Raw genomic sequence first — 23593 nt, forward strand, 5'->3', positions numbered from 1 at the left:
CTGATGTAGAAATTCTGATTTTATCTCCTGGACTCTTACTGACTTCCATGATGCACCAGAGGCCCCTTGATTTCACTTCACTGTTGACACCTGAGGAAGGTGTGTATGTGCATGTATGTTTATGTATGTACATGCGTGCACCCACACACCCATCGTACATACGTTATTGAATAGCTCTGCCTTTATGGTGGGGTCTGTGATGAACCTTCTTGTTTCCTTTCTCCTTGACACCCTGACTTGACCAGCGGCCTCTGGCTGTTGATAAATATGGATTACGCTTTCCTAAAAGGAAAGTCCTACCAAAAATCTGTGGATGTTTGTATTCCCCGCAAGTGTAAATCAGCATAGCCCTCCAAACTGCACCGTTTTCTGCAAGCAAGTCATTCTTTGTAAGATAAAGGAACACTTGTGGCTTCAAAACCCAACCAAGGTGACATGCAGGGTCTGACCATGTCCTCCTTGCTGCTAAGTCAACATAAGGCATCTCATTTGCTTCCAAAACAGATCACAGCCCATGGGCCCTACCCCCAGGTCTAGTTTCAGGTTTGTTCACTACACTGTTTGCTGTTTTGTTCCACTCCCACAACACCTGCAGCACAGGAGAGGATGCAAGGGGGAAGGGGGGCACTTGGTTATGGGAATCATTGGGGACTTGCAGCGTCTGGATTCAGTGTCTGGCTCTGCTACTGAACCCAGCCCCTCCCCTAAGCAAGTCATCTGCTCTGCAGTTCAGGTCCCCACCTGTACAATGCGGGCAAAGATACCTCCCCCTTCCTGCCGGATGACCACCTGGTGAAGGCCAGGCCAGCCTCTGAGGATGTGCACGTGTGGTGCCTACCAGGATCCAGCCAACTTTGTTTAGGACTTCTAGGCATGCCTGCATGGCAATTCCCTCCCAGTTACAGCAGCTTTCTCTGCCCAGACTAATCCTACTGCTAATTAAACATTGTTATCCAACAGCCTCACATCCAGCGAGATCCTAAGTGCCAAGCGGGTCAGGGAGCACCCAGACGCTGCAGCGATGGGTGCTAATACCTCACAGCACAGGGCACACAGTGACACCTAGTTTTACCTGCTCCCTTCCTCAACCTGCAGGCTGGACACTCTATTAAAACACTGCTGTTAGCTGCATGGCGCCCTTTCCTTTCGGGGCAGAGCTGTCAGGAGCAGGCTTTGTTCCTCCACCTTAACAAGACCCCATGCTTGGAAAAGGGCTGCTCTCTGGAAGCAAAGCAGTGGCCATCAGTGCCTCAAAACAGGGGTTGCCTGCGGGCTGTGACTAGCTCAGTCCCAGGACAGGCCTAGCTGAGAAGCTAGGGAACCAGTGAGACTGCTCTCTCCTCCAACAGAAAACCACCCTGAGTATGTTCCCCAGCTCAGCAGAGGGGCCACCCTATAAAATCCCTAACATACCTACACAGTGGTTGGGGTAAGAGACCACCATGGGCTCCTAGGCTTCCTGACGTTCGCGCCTCGCGCATAGGATGAGTTACAGCCCAGCCACATGGTGGCAGGTCCCCAGAGCAGACCCGCTGATGACAAGCAGCAGCAGAGGTGCGAGCGGCATAAAGAAGTGTCAGATAACGAGGCGGGAGCACATGCCGCACAGCCTCCCAGGCCGCTTGCTCCATCAATCATGACCCAGGCACAGCTGGCCCAAGGGCAGGGAGACAGGCCAGGACGCCAGGCTTCCCCTCAGAGGCCCTGAAGAGGGCGCAGTATGTTCTGCAGGGGATGTTTGCAGTCTGCCGGCCAGATGCCCATGGTCCGGACTGGGAGTGGAGTCTTGTAACGACTCGAGCAATGTGACGAGCGTAGAGGCTCTGTGCTCACACTGCACTTGGCTGGCCAAGCCCAAAGAGCCTTGTTCATGTCCTCCCCTCCAGATGGAGAAACTGAACTACTTCTATCAACAGTCAGGAGTTAAACCTGAGCTGCCGAAGTGCCCCACACTTATTATGACACTGTGCCTTAATTAATGCCCACCTGACTTTGGTCTGGCTGCTGCCCTGGGAGGCTGCTGAAGTCTCTGGGTACCTTGCACCTCAGTAGGGACTCGGGGTGCCTGGCACCTTGGAAGTCAGGCTACAGATACCTCAGGTTAAGCAGCTGGAAGAAGAAACAACCAAAGCTAACTGTAGCCCAAACAGTTCATCTGCTGCTACAGTGGATGTGGGAGGGGGTGGAGGAAGAAACGAACCTGCATCTGGCTTTCAGTCTTGCGCTTCATCCACAGGACAAAAGCCTCCAAAAGACCATGTTCCCAAAACATTGCACTTTCCGTTTTCAGGGCACCTCAGGCTTTCCTAGATGGTCTGCATGCAACTCTGTGCGCATATGTGTGTATGTGCGCATGCGCACATGTAGGCAAGGGTCACTGGAGTGCAGCTGCCTCTACAGTTGTGAGGCTGCAATGATGTGTCAGAAGGAGCTGCCTGGCCCGGTACGGCCCAATCTTTTTGGCAAGTATGCCAGCTAAGCCCCGCACTCCACCTTCAGTGCCACTCTGATCCCCTTCCCCTGCCCAACCTCCTGCCCTGCTCCTTGCCCCTTTGCCAATACGCCGCATGCTGCAGGCAAAAGCTGCTTCTGCCATTTCTGGCACCTGTGCAGAGGTTGGACACCCCTCGCCTAGAGTTATCTTCTGCCCTTGAAACTTCCCAGGGTGACTGTTACAAAGGCCCGATCTACACGTGTGCACTCCCATTAGGTGCTGCAGTGCTCTCAGTCATCCCAAGCTTCAAAAAGTGCTTTTGCCAGCCCCAGGGTGCCATCAGTTGGACTTTATTCTGGGAAGGCTTCAGCCTGTCTCTTCTTCCCCTGCCTGCAGGTGTCGGCCTGCACCACGAGCTAGTTTGACTGAACCAGGAACCACAAACCCATTCAATTCAACTCGTGTCATCAGCGGCGTGGACCCTCTCCCACTCAATACCCCTAGCCCTAGGCCAGCACAGCTCACATCACTTGGGGTGAAGCGTGCCCTGAATGGGAGCTGCAGGAATGCTTGAACCTGTTTGAACAAAGCTGCAATTCAGGGTGCACGGGTGTCACTTCTGTGTGGAAACGAGACCCCAACTAGGCTGCATCCCACATATCACACCCCAGCCTCCACAAAGGGGGAGAACTGGCTCCTTACAGTCCAACTGAGGCTCTTCTTGCAAGCCACTACTCCCATAACCCTGCGGGATGGTATTTTTAATCCATGCCATTCCCCACTTGAGCCAGGCTTGGAGGAAAGCACAGGGCCAGGAGGTGCAGAATGGGAGCTGGTCTGCTTCACAGCGAGAGGACACCAGTTAGCTTCCTGAGTGCTAAAAATATAACCGCGTTGACTGGGGAAAGGGCGTTGAGGGCCAGTGTTTCCTGTCACACAGGTTGGCATGCTCTCCGGCGCGCAGGGAGAGGGATTTTCTTGCAGACAGCCGGAGCGCTGTAGCTGGCATGCTGGGGCACTGCGCTGGGAGGCAGCGTCAAGAAGTAGCTAGCAACAAGCTAGAGATGACCCAGTGGGTCAGAAGTACAGGAGCTGGTTATGAAATCCCAACAGGGGTTGGGAGCACCCTTGTCCCATATGAAAAGTGCCATGAAGCTGGCTCTTTCCAGAACGCTGCTCCACCCTGCCAGGAGCGTCCCTCACCCCATCTAGACGCGCCACCTGCAATAAACTAATAAACCCATCAAGCCAAAGCGATCTCGGGGCAGAGCTTGTTCACCCTGAACAGGGAGACACGCCAGAGACTCCAGGAAGGTCACTGAGGACTTCGCCATCGCTACTGATTTACTCAAGAAGGGCTTAGATTGTAAGATGACAGGTATGCGTGTTAAGCCAATTAGCCGGCCAGCAGAGACGGATCCCTGCACACAGATGGGTTTCTCTGCAGAACCTCTGGAAGGAACAGATCTGATGCCATCGCTTCTCAACTCTCCAACTGCTTCGCATGATTAAAACTTCATTTCACGTCGTATCAACAAAGAGGGGAATGGGTAGAAAGCCCATGCATCCTCTTCCTTCTTCTCCCCCAGCAGGAGTAAAAGCAAAAGGAAGAGGAAAGCATTAGGAGCAACGACTCGAATCAAAATGTCCATTTTCTGCAATGAGCATTTTCTGCACAGAAATTCCCTCTTGGTCAGAAAGGCACTGGCCTGACAGCACACCTCCCATCTGCTCTGCTGAAACTCCCAGCAGGGCTTCCCCCTGGCACAGAGGGGCTGGAGCCAGCCAGCGCAGGAGTGGAAGCTGGAGCTAAGCAGCATAGAGCTGGTCTATAAAAAAGGGAGTGTGTTCACCTAATCTGGTCTCCAGGCTAGGCTACGCCCAGCTTGGCAAACACTCCCGTGAGCCGCAGCAAGCGCAGGGGATTGCAGCGTTAGTGAGAGTGGGTGAAAACCAGTACAGCATGATGCCCTTTGGGGCAAACTCCACCAGTGCCATCACCTGGACAGCCTTGCCTCTCCTTGGCACACATCTCCCCACCCAGTACCCAGGCCTGAGGGACTCTACCTTCAGCCCACCTGAGCTGTTTCTGATCCCCCTCCCAAGGAAGGGGGCCCTGCCCAGCCAGGGAGGAAAGCTGGCAGGCAATGATCAGCCCTTTGCTATGCTGCTGCCTCTCCCTCTGAGTCACTTGCCCACCTGCTGGTCCCCGAGCCTGCCCTGCTCCAGCCCTGCACTGCTTTGGACACCGATCACTGCTCCAAAGCCTTGCAGAGGTCTCAGGGCATGTGGTACGTCTGTATGCTTGACCACCCACAAGCCACGCCACGAGCAAGGGTGTCTGGAGAGGACTCCAGGGATCTCTGATGGAGTAAGCAATGCCACATTGTCCCAGCCCCCTGCCCATTTAGCTTAGACAAAGGCAGGTCCGGGGATCGGGAGGCTGCTGGAAACCCAGTTGCAAAATGCATGCGCTCCACTAGAGTTCACATTGGTTTCTAACCTAGAGATAAGCACTGGTGCTTACTCCAGCAAAAATGCTGCATAAGGAAATCTGACCCACTCCCAACTAATCAGGAGGCTCTCTAGCCTGGAAAGTCACTCAGGGCAAATGCTGTGGGCCTAACGCAGCAAAACCTCAGCAGGAGATTGGTCAGATTTGCCACGAGACAAGCCAGAGAGGTTTGGGGGTCCACAGCAGCAGCTCTCCTGACTGATACACCAGGAGCGGACAGAGTTAAATGCATGCGCAGAGCTGGCAGGCATTAGCATAGCTCCACTAAAATCAATGGATCTATGCCAAGGTACACCAGCTGAGCATCTGACTGCAGCTTTAAAGGGACTCTGACTGCAACTTTAAAGGGACAGAGGCCTCCTCGTGAACGCTCTTTAAATTTAAAGCAACACACAGCAAGTTTTCCAAAAATCTCATTGACTGGATCTGCCTGGAAGCCTTTCACTAGGGCGAGCAAAAACAGGGCAGCAAAGATTCTTGCAGAAAAAAAGTCACCCAAAATGTTCTCCAAATCTGACTTTCAACATGCTGACTCTGCATTCAACTGCTCTCAGAGGAGAGCCAATTGCACTATTTCTCCACGTACGGGGAGCAAGGAAGAGACTGGCCAACTTAAAAAAAAACCCAAAAAAACACTTATAAACTTCCCCCTGGCAAGAGGGAGAGAACAAAGAGAAACAAAACTTGGCCAAGCCCTTGTGTGAGGACATGCCGATTCTGAAGGGACAAGTGAAATAGAAAGATAAAATCACTTAAAAACACATCGGGCCCTATATTTTGTCCTTTTTTCCCCTGCCCCTGATCCTAGAAACCCTGTATTCATCCAAACAGATGTACCGGGCAGAAGCTAAAAATGCTCAAGGTGGCAAAGACCATTGTTACTAATGAACTGCAGTGCAATAGCACGTTAAGACCCCCAGCCAGGGGCTCATTACGGCAAATATTGCACCAACACAGACCAAGACTTTGCTGGCCCCAAGGAGCGTCCAGTGAAATACGCTGCTGCTTCTTACCAGTTCAGCAATCCACATCAGTGCAGGTACATGCTCAAGCCCACGCTCACAGCCCCATTACAGTCCTGACAAGTCTCAATACTTGTACGGTATCGTTAGCTGCATTTTACAGCTGGGGAAACCCTGAGAGAGAGCCCAGCACATGCCCGGCAAAAACAGCCCCATCGTATAGCAACCTGTCTGCCCAAAGGGTGAATTTGGCCAAGGGGGACAAGTGGCCTGATGCCAAGGCAGCTGAAATCAGCAGGAGTCTTTACTGCAAGTGTTACCCACTCCACGACGCATAGCGTTGAAGAAGGCAGGCCTGGCTCCTGTTCCCACAAAAAACACAGCAGAGCTCCCCACAGCAAAAGCAACTGGACCCCTCCTCTCAGAGCCAAAGCAAAGTCAGTCTTGCTGGTCTCAGTCTTCCCCTCATCCCTCGCACCTGGCACTCAACAGGTGCAGACCGTGAGGTCTCCTAAGCGTCTCTGCCGAAGCTTAATTGCAGTGAAGACAGCTGCTGTGCAGCTTCCAAAGCTCTCCAGCAAAGCGTGGCCAGGGGCACTGGGATGGGAATCAGGGGATACAGCCCCTGAATGACCCTTTGAGTGAGGCTGGGTCAGTACCTTCCTGTCTCTATTAAGACAGCAAAGGTTTCCCTGCAGGGGCTGCCTCTTCCTGTGTGATTGCCTGGCACCCGATGCAATCACCAAGAAGCCGGAATGGGCCAGTGCTCTCAGGGATAAAGAGAAATCCTTTCCCCACGATCCAGCTTTGTCTTGGGCTGCACCAGGGATGCTTGAAGGACTCTCCACCCCACTCACCAGGAAAAGAACCGGGATCCTATCAGCCTGGCCATCCCCGGCCTGGCACGACCACTAACTTCTCACTGCTTCCTCGCAGGCCTCGGATACAACGTTGACAGACGCAGGATCAATGAATGATAAGAGACGTGATGGATCAAAGACGCGGCATAGAGAGATCCATTCTCTGGGAACCCCAATAACACAGAGGGTTGGACAAGGGGCTGGCCATTTATAGTGGTCACAAGAAGAAAACTGAGCACTCACAAAACAGCAGGAAGAGATGCAAAACCTCCCAAGCCAAAGTTTGAGCCAGCTCTCCCTCCTCAAGGTCAGGATGATGCCTGAGGTGGGGATGGATTGCACTGCTGTTACCTGCGGCGTGGTTCTCACGCTCTCCTCTGAATCTGCTGGGGTGGAGCTGGAGACAGGATCACAAGCAAAGCAGATTGGGGATCTGACCCCTTCCAGCAGTTCCCAGATCCTTGTCTTCCTGACTCACCTTACAAATGCTTCCTCTGGATTCAGAGCTCCCTGGATCCATGGTTCCTGTCTGGGCAAACTGCAGAGGGTTCCTATATGCCACTCAGCTGTGTTTTACTGGGACTTTCCAAACACCAACCCAGCTTCTAGCCACATGCTGGGGAGGGAACCTGGATATCTAGGTCTGTTTTAATCAAGACTGGAGAAAGCCCCTGGAGAATGCATGCCACTGGTGCAAACCTGCCCTGTTCAGCACAGGTATAAAAAGTTTTTTCCATCCAGTATTGTAGCCCCAAGCCACCCACTGGGCAAATCTGACTCCCGCAGATCACTGCTTGTCCTATGGCACTCCGTTAGGGGCTCCTGCTCTCTCCTCACAGAAACACAGGGATCACCAGACTGGATCAAACCAATGGTCCATCAAGTCTAGCATCTTGCCCTTGAAAGCACCTGGTACTGACTGCTTCAAAGGAAGGTGCAAAGTGTCTCCCTAGCAGGCAGCGATGGGAGTCCATGTTCTGGGAGGGGTGAGGAAGAGGTTGTGCCTGTTCTCCACGAAATATAAAGCAATTCAAAGAACCCCAGTGCTCCAGGTAGCTCTACCCCCTAGGCAGCATTACCCCCTAGGCAGCATTACGCTGGAAGCCTCCAGCACCACTGCTGGACAGGCTGGATTCTCTCCTGCTTAAGGCTGGGATTTTGAAAGGGGCTGAAGGGACTGTTATGTTTGTCCAAGGCATCTGCACATAAATGACTCCAGCCACAAGTGTGGAAAAGAGTGCTGCCAAGCATGGAATATATTGTAAACATAAAGTAAAACTAAACAGACTGTTCTAACTTTTATCTCAGCCTAATTTGCACAAAATGAACTATTCCAGCCAGGAGACCTTACAACACCTCCAGCTCTCCAATGAAATATGAATTTTTATTTCCACCTCGGAGAAATTTTACAATCTTCACATTCTCCTATGTCTGAGGAAACCTGTTTGCACTCGAAAGCTTGCAAATAAAGACACTTTGTGTTGCAAATATCCAGTTGGTCTAATAAAAGATGTCACCTCTGCCACGAGTACTGATTCCTAAAGTAAAACTAGACACGAATTGGCATGAGCAGATTCAACAGAAAGAAACTTAAGATTCACATATGCAGATTCACCACTTTCACGTAGCTCGCAGGGGTGAGGGCAGCCAGTGCCTTACACATTGGGTTTGTCTGTGGAAGAGGGGACAGGCCAGCAGCTGGGGCTCACAGTTCACTTGGCCTCAGAGATGACTTCCTCCAGCTTAGGATGCGCCTTGACAAGAGACACTGAGGCGCACAGTCATTCCTTCATCACAGTATTAGTCAAACAGAACACATGGCCTTGCTGAGGTCAGCACGGCAGTAGAAATTTCACGTGCCTATTTAACAATCTGACTCTGGACTGAGCCTATCCCTGCCACGGCATATACCATGGTGTGTGCCAGATACACCATGTACCTTAGGACCCCTCTGACATGGGCTTGGGACAGGACATTTGGACTAGGCCAAATCCAGGCAGCAACCAAACTAGAGGCAGCCTAAACTGGGGGCCCACTGCAGCACAAAAGACTGGTGCATCCAGCACGGAGCAAGGCCTATGGAGCAATACAACCCCTTGCTTGCAGACAAGGAGCTTTCTGGCGTAACATGGTCTCTGTGGCAGTTGCGTTTCTTCCCCCCTTAATCTCCACCATTGTGTAACAGTCGGCTACTCCCAGGAGGAGGGCGGCAGCCTGAATGCCCCTGCCCTTGCTGCCCTGACAAAGGACTCCTTGCAAAGGACTCCTAAGCCCTCCATGGCCAGCTTAACATCTCCTGAGGGCTGCCCTGCTCTCTCTGCTCTACCACGGTTGTTCCAGCAAGGTGAAGGCACGGCCAGCTTTGCTCCAGCCATGCAAGGGGATGTTCTTTTGCAACTCGGTGTTCCCACTGCCAGCAGGAAAAGGGGGTTCAGTTCTGGTTTCAAACTGAGTTTGGTTTCATCTTTCAGAGTCCAAGCCCATGACAGGATCCCAGAAACCCAGGCGGGGGAAACTACTGGATTCCACATGTAGCCCATCTTACAGGCTCCCTCCAGGCCTAGATGCTCACCATTACAGGATATTCCCCAGGGGGAAGAGTGCTGCAGGACATCCCCTGCACCAGGGGACCAACCTGTACAGCCCCATGTCCTCTGCAATTGGTGGCCCAATCTCAATCACAGCAGCAACCCAAGTTTCACGAAAGAAACCACAATCCCAGCCATGCTCAGTGGAGACCAAGGAGTCATCCATTCCCTTCTCCCTAGGATGGGGACACCTCACTACACTCCACTCCCTTGCTGGGTTCAGGCCATGGAGAGCCCTCACAGCATTTGGCCTCAGAGTCAACCCCAGACCCCAAGAAGCGCCCCAAAGGCTCTTGCTCAAATGCTAGCATGATCGCTTGCTTGACTGCTAAAAGCTGCTCTGATGGATGCAGCCACTTCCATGCCTCGAGCATTTCACCAGTGATCCTGGAACACCAGCACAAGGCATCGTGTCATCTCCCTCTTCCTCCTCTGCACCTTAGATTCAGGTCACACCACTTTTCTCCTGCCCCGCTAAAAGGGAAAGGAAAATATTTACACAGGAGGGGGAAAAAACAACCCCACCAACACATTAGAAAGGGGGAAGTTTACACTTGACACTTCCAAGCTGCTGAGGCAAACAAAGCCACGCTGGGAAAAACAACTCTGTACCTTTTGTTAGGGAGGAAACCCTCCGAAAGGGAATGCATGCAGCCCCGCTCAGCTGGGTCCGGTCAGCTCGGAGGGGAACAGACCCGGGGCTGCTCCCAGCCCTGCGATTCACCTGCAGCTCTCACAGGAGCCTGGCATGGCTTGACTGGGACTTGCAATTACTAGCAGAAGGAGCAGGCACGATCTCAGCCGGGCTCGTGGCAGAGAGCATCTGCTCACGGTCAGCGTAACAGCCCACACTTCCTCCTTGTGAGACCAAGGGTAATAACAAATGTCCCAGCCAAATCCTAACCTAAGTTCCTCCCGTGCACATGCACAATGCGCTGCTCGCCCCCCGCGCCCCCCAGAAGCCATCCTGCCAACGGCTGCTCAACAGAGCTACTGCTGCGATCCATTTCAGGGCTTTCACCAGCCTCCAAAAGACCTGATCTATTCCCAAGGCCAAATTTAACCCCTGGCAAAGTCCACTGAGTTCAGCGCCATGGCCAAAGACAGTGTCCTCCCCTCTTGAAAGCGCTCGGCGACTCTCAGCCATCAGAGTCATTTGGCTGTGTACCAGCGGGCGTTACATCCCTCCCAGGGGGCATAGACACTGAGGCAAACCCATATCTGACTGCAAGAAAAACTTGGCTTGAAAGAAGCATCTCGGCACTGGACGAGTGGGAAGGAGGAGATGGCAATAGCAGCATCGCCAGAGGGTAATTTTGTGCATTCCCTAAAGAAGCCAAGTCAGGATTTCTCCCTGCACAATCCCATCCCTCCTACGAGGGAGTCAAAGCAAAGGGGGTCAAATCCTTCACAGGCCATTGCACTACAGCAAGTTGCTGCCATGGTGGCATCACGCTAACTTCACAGCAGAAGGAAGGATGGGGGGATGTCCTGAGCAAGGACTGGCAGGCAGGACAACCAGCTCTGACAGGGGCTCCTCTCCTCTTGGCTGAGTCAATTCCTCCCTCCGTGCCTCAGTGTCCCCTCTGGAAAACAAGGGCATGAGGCTCACAAGGGGGTTGTGAGGTGCGGACACACACGCACTCCTGCGTGGCACACACTGACTTCACCCTGTGCCTATAACAAGCCAAAAGAAACCTGGGGTAAGCTGAATCGTGGGTGTCCAACATGCTGGGGTTTCCTACTGCCCTCCCAGCTAAGCATGGGTGCAGCTCAGCCAGCAGCCAAGTTCGGAGGGAGCTGGTCTCAGAGCAGGCTTTAAAGGAAACAGTGCTCTGTGCACTGGGTGTTATCTGCAGGAGGGGCTTGGTCTTGGCTCAGAGATTAGGCAAGGCAGAGAAATGATGAAAAACCTGTTTTATTTTGGGTGTGGGTATGGCACCAGACCAAGAGGCCTGTATGCCACTGGTCCCTGCAACAGGTGGAGAGCAGGCAACGGCAGGAGGGGCAGCCACCACGCCATGGTGCCCCTTCAGGGATGAGGGGATCCCCTGAGGCCTCTGCATCATGCTGGCGAGGACGCCAATGCCAACTCCAAGAAAGCATCTTTCCCTCCATCTCATCCCATACAGCCACAGCACCAGGGAGGTTCATGAACATTATTTTCAGTTCACTGGAAGACAGACAACTCCTTCGCCGCACGTGCCAACTTCCAGTTCCCTTGCCCCCCACCCCTGAAATGAGCCTGGAGTAGGCTGAAATTAGGGGTGTGCAAAGTGGGCAGTACTCGACTCGGATTCGGCCCGATTTGGGGGACAGTGATTCGATTCGCTGATTCAGATCACTGTCCCGATTAGATTTGGCGGAATCTGAACCTAAAGATTCAATTCTGATTTGGAGAATCAGCGATTCGGCCATAGACACAGCTTCATATGCTTTTTCTACGTACCTCGAGAGATTAATGGGTCTCCTGATTCAATTCAGGTTTGAAGATTCGGCTGCTGAATCAGGCCGAATCTCCTCCAAATCAAATCAGCGACCGAAGCTTCGCACAGCCTTAGCTGAAATGATTGTGTCCACAAGAGCGATAAGAAAATGCCCAGAGACAGGGTAAGTATCCCATACAGACGGCAAAGCCTCCAGTCGAGATCCCTCAGCAGCCCAGCCAAGCGTCTCTACCCGCAGCCATTGCCGCTAATGGCCTGAGGTGGCTTTTGCTCTGGGCCGTGCGTGTGTCTCTCTCTCCCCCTCCTCACCAGTCCCCACTACACCGCGGCTCTGGGTTGGGAGGCGAAGAGGCGTCTCTTGAACGTGCTTTCCCTGCGAACGGAAGGCCCCACTTCAAAGTGAGAACAGAGCAGGGAGTTGCTGGCCAGAGTAAACAGCCCAAGACCCTTCCTGACCCTGCAACAAGGGAGAGGCCAAACGAGGTAACTTCCCACCAAAACAGGAAAGCTCCTGGCAAAGCCTGGCCCTTTTGGGAACCGCCTCAACACAGCGCTGCCCGAGAGACGGCTTTCCAAGGCAGCCGGGTGTCTTGAGAGAGTGGAGGGGGGGAGCCCCTCCTGTGCGCGCCGCGCGGTACTGTGCAATGCGACGCAAATGTGGGTAGGACAAGCAGTCTATTATATCCCCTCCACACACGCCAAATGGAGCATCAGGGAGACATCTGAGAGCAATTTCACGGGCTGCTGGAGGGACTGGTCTCTGAGGAGACCTTCCCGTTGTGGCTTCAAAGGGCAGAAGCCACGTACCAGCCTGTTTAAAGGAAAATAAGGAACAAAACCAATTCTGTGTTCCCAGCCTGGGGCTTGCTGGGCCCACAGCTCTACCAAGACTGCCACCCGGGGAGGACCCTGGTCCAGAAGTGGAGGGAGCGCTTGAGAAACGGACCACAGAAAGGGGAAGGAGGAGAACTGGGGTAAGCCCCAGAGGAAGCCAACTCCCCTCCACCCCAATCTCCTTCCAGCTTCAGCAGAGACAGGCTGCCAGGACCCCTTTTGCGGGCAGACAACTCCGAGGGATGTCCCCTGGGATAGCCAAACCCAGGCACCCTCTTGTGGCTTCACGTTCCCCAATGCATGGGGGTAGCACGTCCCACACTTGCTGTCCTCACCTCATCCTGCTGCACGGGCCCCATACGCATGCCTCTCTCTGCAAGTCTCAGGACAACATACCCCACTTCGGGAAACCCACACTGCAGACAGCCCTGCACATACACACATGCACGCACAGTTCCTCATATCCTCCTGACCCTTACTGTCAGCTGGCCTCCCAAACCCATGTTCAATCCTGTCTGAAACAACCCTGCAAGGGGAGCCCTCTCCACTTCCCTCAGGAAGGAAGCTGTCTTGTCAAATAGATGCCAAGATGAAGGCTTTAGAAAGACACAACTTCCAACAGCTTTTAAAGGGGGCAGGGAAGCTACCCCTGGGGAGCAGGCATCAGCGGGTCCAACAGAGATGCTGTCTGAGGGCACGCACGTGAGCTACGCTCCTGCACAGAAAAGCATTGAGGTTACGAGGTCTGCAACCCTCGCGCTACCCAGCAGCATGTGGTCAGAAAAGCAACGCTGTCAGGCCTTATCCCAGTATAGCTGTGATGTCTGTTCACATCCCCAAGCCTTTCCTGCTTCTCATCCTGCCCTTCCTCCTCATGACCATCATCTTGATCAGACCCTCAAACCCTGGCATTCGTGACCTTCCTAGATACTGATAGATGCTCACGTCCCATGGATAGATGCTCATGTCTGGAACGCTGGTTCCTCGCTCTGCCCCTCCACTCCATCGCCGCCACTATTCTGCATCACTAGCTGCATGGGGCAGGGGGGGGCCTGGAATGGAAGACACAATGCCAGGCCACCCCCACCCCCAATGAAGCGGCACAGCCATGACAGCATCCCCACTGACAACGCCAGGGGCTGACTTCATTTGCAGCCCAGGGCCTACATCCGTGTTCTCTGGGAAATCCCACCCTGGCTCGTCTGCGGGAGATGTCCTAACACAATGCGGAGCAGGCAGGGAAGTTCTGCCTCCCTTTTCCCCCAGGTGCTCTCTTCTCCTTGAGCTTCACCTTGTGAAATGTAGCAGTACTACAAAAAGACAGAAGAGGACCACAGGAAAGAAATGGCAGACCTCATTTGGTGGAGAAGGGTCTGGCATAGACTTTTTCAGAAGTAGACCCTCTGAGGAGGGCAGTGGGTGGAGGTATGGGGATGGGTGCGTGGGCACACTGTTATGTGGTACAAACTGTGTAATGGGCTGTCAAGTGTGCTTACTTGGCAGACACACACACACACACACACACACACACACACACACACACACACACACACACACACACTTATTTTTTTGTAAAAAACCTTGAGCTTTGCCTCTTGCTCAGGGTGGGGAGAACCTAAGTGAAACAGCCATGGAATGCTGCAAAGGAAGCGACATAGGGTAGAGAAGTCATTTGCTTCCATTGAGTGCCAAACCATTAGAGCCAGGTCCTAAACACGAGTTCACACCTGCCAGGGAAACCCAAGTGCTCCATAAAGAGGGGCCTGAGAGGAAGCTAAGAGCGGCCTTGTTCTTGCTCCTGCTGTCATAGTTCAGTGCCTGGTTTGAACACACATGCGGAGGGAATTGGGGAGGGAGACTGTCCCCCCGCCAGGAAGCATCCACATGGCGAACTGAGTCCTGACACACCAGGGTCAAGCATCATTCTTCTACTGATTTGCAAATGTCAAGTCTCTGGGTAGGGAAGCTTCCAGCCAGCTCAGAAACCAGCACAGCAGATCCCTGGGTGAAGACAGCAGCAGGGGCATGTCAGGAGAGAGATGCATTAACACAAAGGGCAAGGGGAGGCCTGGACAGCACCTGCTCTTCCCTCCAACTGTCCCAAACCTCCTGCTGTCCATCCCTACCACAGATTCCCATGCAGAACATCAGCGAACTCTGCCTCTGCACTCTGGACACAGACACAGCCACTAAAAAGTTTGCTGCACTGGTTTTAAGCCAGCCTTGGGCATCCACAATGCCTATATGCACGTAAGATGTGTCCTTCAGGTGCACATGACCAAGCAAGCCACTCGCCGGCAGCGCAAACTCACTGACTGCAGGAGAAAGACATCTACAAAGCAAAGTGGAAAGAGCATAGTACACCCAGCTTGCCTGGGGACACTGCTAATACTTCACACATAGCATAAACTGCTACCCCAGGATAATGATGCATAGTGCCCTTTTAGGTATGAGTTAAATCATTCCTCTCCCTGTATTTCCCAAGCACACAGGGGTTACATTAAAGAAGCAGGATGAAAACCCACTGCACTGACATTTGCTCCAACACTTCAAGTCAAGCCTGGGCGTTTCTTTCTATGTGTTCTGCTTGAGCGGAACCAGAAGTTACTGGCAAGAGTCAAGGATGAGCATCTCCAGATTTCATGGTACCAGAGGACAGACCAGACAATCAATACGGTTCCTTCCTGGCCTGAGAACCTATGAACCCACGGGGACCTACAAAGTCCAGGCACAGCACAATCAAACCCTGCATTGCAACAAGAGCGCCGGGGATGGCAGGAGTGGGGAGCGTGATGTCCATGCTGCCTCCAGTGGGATGGGGGACACCAGTCAGGGAGATCGTAGGCCCAAAGCCCCAGCTGTGCTGAGCTAGCCAGTGCCCAAAGGGTTCATGATCCATCTAATGGCTTTTACAAATCAGAGGCAGATTTTTTTCCCCCCTCCCAGCAGAGCCAATCAAAGCGACCCCTTGTTTAACAAACCCCGCACATTCGTGGCTTTTCTGCCTGGCTTCCTTTGTTCCCTTGCAGTGCACAGGAGGGGGTGGGGAGAGAGAGAAGCGAATATCCACATCTACGTCTTTGCCCTTCTCCCCCACTCACCCAAAGCTGTCAGCAGCACAACTCCCCCTCACTTTTGAAGAGGTGGGTAGATTCTGCAGGTTTTGCATTTCGGGGCAGGCCAAAATAATTTCTTCTGTGCCTCTCTCTGCCTCGCCTAACACCAAGGAAGCCCAGCTCCCACAGACAGTCACCCTGGCTTTCCCAGCCATGCTGCCTTGACTTTCATTGACACCCACCCAAAAACCATTAAAGATTCTTCCTTAAACCAATGCCCTTGCTTTTGTCCTGCCAAAGTTTCAAATCCCCCCCAGCCCCAATTGGGAGCACTCGACATTTTTAAGAGGGGATAACTCCCTTAAGGAGCAGCGAGCCCTTGGGTTCTTTAAATGTCTCCGGGAAAAATAAAATACCTTGGACAGCTTCCAAATGCAGCTAAGCTGTTCAGGAACAGAAGTCAGGGGCCATTTATAATTTAAGATCCTTGCGGGGAAACCCCACTGCAAGGCTGCAGAACCTGACAAATGACAGGGCAACCTTTGTGCTGGGGGCATGTGCTTCTCTTTCCCTCTCTGCCCCACTCCCCCCTGAGTTATTTTGATGCCCCAGTGGGCAAAGCAAAAGAGCTGCAAACTGAACCTCCCTCCTTCCCTCCCCCACAACCCTGCCTGGACACACACAGAGGCAGAGCCAGATTGTAGAAAGTGCAAGCAAAACTGCAGAGCGCGGAGGCGCTGCCTGTGCTTTGCGGGACTCATTTCCCCCCCACCCAAGCTACTTTGGTCGCCCCAACCCAGCACCACGCCTGGCAGGTGAGCTGCGGTTTGTGAATCCTGTGCTTTAAACGTGACATGTACTTGCTGGCGCCACCACCTCCACTGCCCGTTAATCCCTCCGTGCAGGAGACAGATACGCTGTGCCCAGTGAGCAGACAGGCTCACACACACGGGCATTCACACACAGGCTTGCCAGTGCCAGGGTTTCTTCAGCCACAAAGGCACGCCATGACCCAGACAAGCCGGGGACAGCGGCGCATGGGGGAAAAGGGGGAAAGAAAAAAAGAGAGAGGGAGAGGGAGAGGGAGCGCACTTACATTGGCAGAATCCGCTGGGAAAGCAGAGAGAATCAAGAAGCCAAAGGAAAAGGAAGCATGGAGGGTCCAAAGGAAAACGTGACACACCACAACTAAGGACCGCAGAGGAGGAAACACTGCTCTAGTTATTCAGCCTACACACACCTCCCCCTCCCCCTGCCGCACAGCTGTGGGGGCCATTATCCCTCCTGCACAGTGCACGTACAGCCCCAGAATGGCAGCAGCCAGAGACAGCAGGGTCAGCAAGGGAGAGGAAGGCAGCACTGTCCCACCTCGGACCTGTGGGGCTCAGAGCGGGGAGGCCACAGCCTCCAGGAGGAAGCCTCTGACAAGCCATCTGGAGAAACACAGGCGCGAGAGGCAGCGTTTGGCAAGCCCCGAGACCCTCCTGCCTCGGGCTCCAGGTGCAGAACCTTAAATGCCCCCTGCCTGTCCTGCGACGAGAGACCGGTGTCGGTGGCTGCTACAACAGCTCTAGGGCAATCCTGCAGACCCTGCCCTGATCCAGCTCTGCGGGGAATGTGGCCGTGGCTGACGGCATCCCTGCAAAGGCACGGTGGCAGATCCACTGGCCCTCGGGCCCCTGGCCCCAGCTGAGCGCAGGTCCCCATCGGGGCAGTCCACGCGGGAACACGAGCAACCAGGCACCGGTCTCTCCGCTCACTTGCTCTGGCACTCTCTCCTGCTCTGATGTAATCGGGGAAGCTCACAGAGTCATTACCCCGTACATGCCGACGCACGGTCGCCCTGCCAATCATGCGCCGCGGGGCACGGGGCCCAGAGCACGAGGCCCTCGGCTCGGGTAAGCGCCTGCTGGCACAGGGCTCCACGGCGCCCGGGTCGGAGCAGCAAGGAGGGGATGATTTATGTCGGGGTGGGTAGGCAATATTTTCCCCAGTGCCTTGTATGGCAGCCAAGGGAGATTCCCGCTGCCTCAAACCAGGGAGAGCCAGCCCATCAGCTTCGCATCCCTCCTTGCCGGCAGGGGTTGAGAGCCATTGCTAGGGTCTCCTCACTCAAGGAGAGCAGGCCCTGCCTCATGTGGAGAGGAGAGGACCGCCACTGAGGACACACCATCTGGCACCCCCCATCTCCACCGTTGCACTCATCTCGGTGGTCCCTCAGAGCCCAGCACCGACAGGGCAGGCATGGTGAAGACTAGCTGCCGGCTACGAAAGCAGGAATGGGGTCTGCATCCCCTCCAGAGGCCTTTCCCTTCGCAGCCCGAATGACCAGGTTCCCGCACCCACCTCAGTACATCAGGGTCGGCCTTTGACACAGCAGGACTCAAGCACAGGCCACTGCAGCTGCTGTGGGACACGTGAGTTGTGCTGCTACTGCCTGTCTCTTGGGTGCCTGGAAGAAGAGTGCATGGGCCCTTGTTGTCCCTGTCAAGGTGGGTCTCCAGAGAGGCGCCAGCTCAGTGGTGCAGCCATGGCCATGAGAAGAGCAACTGGACTGGCTGCGTTCTGCCTGGGGTGCCATCCCTTTGCACCCACTGAGACCACAAGGAAAGAGACCACCAGCCCGTCCTGAGCAGAGAAACAGAGAAGACTGCCCCATTGCTCCAAGGGTCAGCACTTGCAGGGAGTCTGAGAGAGACCCTCCACATTGGCACAGACTCCCTGCGCCCACCTTGCTTCCAGACCGAGAAGCCTCCTGCTTCCGGGGTAACTTCTCAAGCCCTCGGGGCTGCAAGCAGAACACAGCCCCACTGCTGGGATCTTCTAGTTGGGCTCTTGACAGCTCCTTGCTCTGTTTGTCTATCTTCCCACGGGCCCTCCTCTTAAAGCAGCCACCTCTGAGGAACAGGAAACCCCTCCTACCAGTGGGAATGTGCAGCACCTAGCACAACAGGGCCTTCCTCCCTGATTTGGGTCCCCTGAGCCAAGCAACAAGGCAAATAAGAATCTGGCCTCAAGGCACCAAGGCCTCAGGAGGGTCACGGGGAGCAGCACAAGGCTCATGAAGCACTTATAACCAGAGCATAGGTTTTGCCCATTGTCTTTCAGCTCGGGGGGCCTCCAGGGCTCTTGAAGACACTGGGACTCACAGCTCCATGCTCCACATCAGCCCTCAAAGTGACCTCACTCGTGATTAGCACAGGTCTGCGAACCCAGAGATGATCCATCTGACTCTCCATGGGGTCTCTGCTTAGCAGGCCCACCCCACTCGCCTGTGAGGGGATGAATCACCTAGCAGGAGGGTCCGTGCTGACTCCTTCTTCTGTGACAGGGCCCAGGATCACTATACATCAGCACTGGGTTTTGAGATAGGCCCCCAAGACGGACTCTCCATGCCTCTGCTTTGGAAGGGCAGGAGGGAGAGGGGAAGACACCAAAGGAGAACAGTTGAGTCTCGTGAAAGCCCAGTGCCAACTGCCCTGCAGCCTCGCAGGCTCAGCATAGGGACTGCTGGGTGAGCTCCCGCAGTGCAGCAAGCAAGGTGCTCAGAAGCTGACCTTTAAACCCTACAGACCAGACGTCTGCTGATATCATCAGCGCTCTGCTGCTAGCTTCAACAAAGCTGTCTGGTATCCAGGGTATCCAGGGCTGGCTACTACCACAGCTGCAGCAATCCCCACACGTGGCCAGCTGGTATCCTTGGCAGAAAGGGCCAGAGACTGGTGCTGTCTGCTGCTACGGCAGCCCAGGACAAACCTACGATCCCCAGACCCAGCCCTGATCCAGTCCCCATGGGGAATGTGGCCGTAGCTGATGACATCCCGCAAAGGCACCGTGGCATTTCCACTGGCCCTTGGACCCCCAGCCCCAGCTGAGCGCAGGTCCCGACTGGGGCAGTCCACCAGCAACCAGGCACCCATCTCTCCACTTACTCGCTCCAGGACTCTCTCCTGCTCTGATGTAATCGGGGAAGCTCACAGAGTCATTACCTGGGAAAGAGCATTCAGCATGGGCATTTCAGCTGGGTTTCTACACACCCCAGCCAGGGAACAGATCCCACCAGCCTCCTTGTGCTCCTCCACATGCGCTCTCCCCTCCCCATGCCTGACTCCACAGTACTTACCCTGCCCCAATTACTACAACGTCCAAGCACCTCAGTCTTTACTGCATTTGTTCTCTCACACACCAATGATATTGGCCATGAACTGAGAGTCCCAGACACACCAGCACAGACCCCGGTGTCATTCACATGGGTTTCATACACTTGTGTCCAGTACACTTGGATCAGGAGCAGACACACATGCAGTTAACCTGAGGTAGCTGAATACAACTTCAGTGCTAGGCAGCAGAGAGGCAAGCAGTAGCCTGGTTGCCTGAATCAAATGGGTACTCTGGGACGGATGGAAATGAACATATCCTAAACCAGGGTTATTAACCCAGAGTTCCCCCCCCACAAAATTCCTTCTCCTTTGGGAGCCTGTATCATCTCTCCACTGAGCTTTTCCACCAGTCTTTTTTACACTACAGCACTACAGTGAGCAATGCTGATTCATCTGCCCAGGGCCTGAGTGACAGTAAGGTCATATGGGGGAGTCTAGAGAAACAGCACAAACTTCACCGAGATCATGTGAATGAAATGCTACTGCCTCAGCCTCTGAATGATGAGAGCACCATGCTCTTCTCGCAGATGCTGGGACCCAGCGATGAACCAAACACGAGGAAAACCTGAGGGCTAGGCTGACGGTCCTTCCCCAGGAGAAAGCACGTTTCTTCGCAGGAAGGATCCCACCGCAAACCCAGGGCCATTTATTCACTCCTAAAAAGACAGGCCCAGCCCCATCTGCACACATACAAGCCCCATGTCCTCAGTGTGCAATGAGGGGGAAAAAAACCCAGCCCAAAGCAAACGTCCCCACTGGCCATAAATCAAGTGCTGCTTTCGCTGCCCTTTCCAAACCGCACACTCTGGCCACATAAAAAATCAACAGCGGGTGAAGCCAGGGGAACAGGTTTTAAATCCCTCTTCCTTGGTAAACAGTGGCTGGGTCGAGCCCTGAACCCGTGGAGGAGCACATGTGTGTGTCTGTGTGCACGCACACCATTTCCCCACCTCTTTTTCTACATGCCCATACAGACAGCAGCTCCCAGAAGTGCCCCGAGACACCTGCCTTGCAGGTTGGGGGGAACTGCGGGCTGCAGCCTCTGTGCCCCGGGTCCCCACCTTGAGCACACGCGGCTCTCATCGGAGCCACCTCCAAGAGGTGGGGCGGCGTCTGTTCCTAGCTCCTCTGTGCGAGGCAAGCACAAACACAGGAGCGGGGAGCCAGCCTGCAGCTGTCTGCACACCCACCTGGCTCTCTCCCAGCCCAGGAGCGCTGGGCTCGCTGCCTCCTCGAAGGGAAACAAAGGGAAATTAAACATTAACGTGGGCCGGGCCAGCGTGAGTCAATGCGGGCATGTTGGAGGCGCAGGGAAGCATGCCAGGGTCCCCTGAGCCAGTGAGGCAGCGTGGGCCAAGGGCTGGAGCAGGAGGTGGAAGTCAAGACGCCACAGTTTGGACGCCCAGCTCTAAAGGGGCGGGGAGCCACTCGAGGGAGCCCCACCGGGGGAAGGCGCAGGACTCCTGTGTTCTCTTCCCAGCTCAGCCCCTGGGCGTGAGCGTGGATGAGTCACTTGTCTCCTCAAGCTTCCCCAGCCACGGACTGGGATGACGCTAGTCTGGGACATTTAAAGTGCTGGGGCAGGCCACATACTGGCACAATGTTGCCATCAGGCCGGTTCTCATCCTACCACACACAGCAGCTTGCTCGTGCTGGGTTTCCACGCCAGAGCAGGGGACATGCGCTGGCCTGCGAGGGCTGCAAGAGAACGCACCGGGGTTCACAGGCCCCCGAAGCACGTCTGGCCCCTGCGTTCACAGACAAGGCCCCTGAGATCCACAGGCCGGCCTGCAGGATCCTGCCCACACAAACACCCGTGTGCATGCACATGCTGAACCACGCCTGCGAGCACACCCACTACCCACGCGTGTCCCACACCCACACGCTTTCTCAGGAAACCCAGGTGCCCGCCCGTGCCAACATGTGCTGCTTCCGCCGAGGCCGGGAGAATCTGGAGCCCGCGAGACAGGTGTGCGCAGAGGGTGAAAACATGCCATGCTCCCGTTCTCACACACTGAGCACATCTCAGACAACTGCTCCCCTCCAGCCCCAGTGAGCTGCTCCGCCGTCCTGAGAGGGGCAGGAATCATGAATAAAAAGGCAAGCAAAGCCCTCCCTGGCCCTGGCACACTGCCGTCTCCCAGCTGGATGCCTGCCTCCCAGCCTCTCCCCTGTTTGCACCTGCTATGAGACAGACCCTGCTGGCTTTGGTCCACAGCCCAGAATCAGGAGCAGCTTCAAAATGGATCTGGCTTACTTCAGCCAGCCCTCAGACCCCGCCCTGGCACTGGAGCTGCTCAGAGACCTGCCAGACACAAGAGAGTTAGCACTGGGTGGGAGAGGCAGGCTGCTCCTGTTCAGGATTGCTTCACGTCTACACTGCAATTATGCCCACGGGCACCAATCCAGATCACGTTGTAGGCTGTGCACACACAGAGCAACACAGTCCCTGCACCAAAGGACAACCTTTCAGGAGGCTGCCAGCATATGGCAAGGGAGGGATGCATGCATATACATGACACACATGTGTGATACACACAAACATGACATGCACATGAGCCATTTGCTAAAAGACTACTGACAGTGAGTAAATTCAGTGCCAACTACCAACCTTTGCCCCTCCATTCAGCCACTGCACACCAGCTGGTTTCTTAACAAGCCGTGCCACAGAGAAGGACTTCTAGGGGGAGGGCAGGAGAGGTGGCACATAAGCCTCTGCACAGGGACTCGGGACACCAGGGTTCTGCTCCCAAGCTCTGCTGGGTGACCTAGGGGGAGTCACTTCCCCACACTTCCTCTGTGCCTCAGTTTCCCCTACTACCTCTGCCTGTGCTGCAAGCTCCCTGGGGCACATGCAGGGCATCCGGGTGGCACTCAGTGCAGAGGGGACCTCAGCTCTGTCAGGATTCCCCAGTGCTGCTGTTCCTCTACCACCAACGCACAGGAAAAGCATGAGCTCCAGGTGCAACTCCAGGGAGGGCAGCACACTGTCATTTTGCCACACTGCTACTTACTCCTGGGACAAAGATCCATGGCTCCCCCTGCTCCTCCCATCTAGTTTTGCCTCTCCACTGCTGCCCAAGTGCTGCTAATCATGCCGACAGGTCCAAAGACAGGAGCCTCCAGCAACCACCGATGCCTGCTCTGCAGTGGGAGACGGTGCTGTCCAGTGTCTCAGGCCCATTTCCAATCTTGCCGATGTCACAGCGGGTTTGGGACAGGCGGCCTGCCTGCTCCCCCTAGTCATCCAAAGGGCAGAGGAGAAAGGCCAGGGTGGGAGGGGATGTTCATTAAAGGCAGAGGGATAAAAGGGGCACTCCAAGGTGGCCTGAGGCCAGAAGCGGGGAAAATCCCAAAGAAGAGGCCCCATTTCTTGGTGTAATCCCAACCCAGCAAGGCAAGGCTCTGCTCCAGACCTGCAATTCACAGGTGATTCTCTCTCGGGGAACTGGAGATCAAAGCCGCTGCAAAACAGAGGAGACACCGGAAGAGGCTCCGCAGCAGCTGGAAGGGGACTTGCCAATGTCCAACTGCTCCACTTCACTGGGCACTGGAGAGACCTCACTGCCTTCTCCCGACCAAATCCCAGCAGCAAAGGGCCAAAGTGAGGCGAGGATCACCGAGGGGGAAAGGCCCTCTCCAGCCACAGCCCACATCATGGGGATGGAGGACAAGGCGTGGGAGGCTGGGAGGCGGAAGGGCAGTCCTCTCCGGCTGGGCCGCGGTGGGGAAGGACC

The 23593-nt window shown here is 54.7% G+C and overlaps 1 protein-coding gene across 3 annotated transcripts in view; it reads right to left on the minus strand.

Moving 5' to 3' along the window:
* The window catches only part of TET3 (tet methylcytosine dioxygenase 3), a 126279-nt gene that overhangs the window by 52063 nt on the left and 50623 nt on the right, over nt 1-23593 (minus strand). Inside the window, exon 1 of one of the 3 annotated variants that reach the window (XM_019514379.1) lies at nt 16793-16950. The exons of the other annotated variants lie outside the window; for them this stretch is intronic. The gene's annotated coding sequence lies outside the window, so the exon portion shown is untranslated. Of the gene's footprint in view, nt 1-16792; nt 16951-23593 lie in introns of those variants that run through there. 3 annotated transcript variants of the gene reach the window in all.

The sequence above is a fragment of the Gavialis gangeticus genome, unplaced genomic scaffold, assembly GCF_001723915.1.
Source record: "Gavialis gangeticus isolate Ggan-Ray unplaced genomic scaffold, GavGan_comp1, whole genome shotgun sequence".
Taxonomy (NCBI): domain Eukaryota; kingdom Metazoa; phylum Chordata; order Crocodylia; family Gavialidae; genus Gavialis; species Gavialis gangeticus.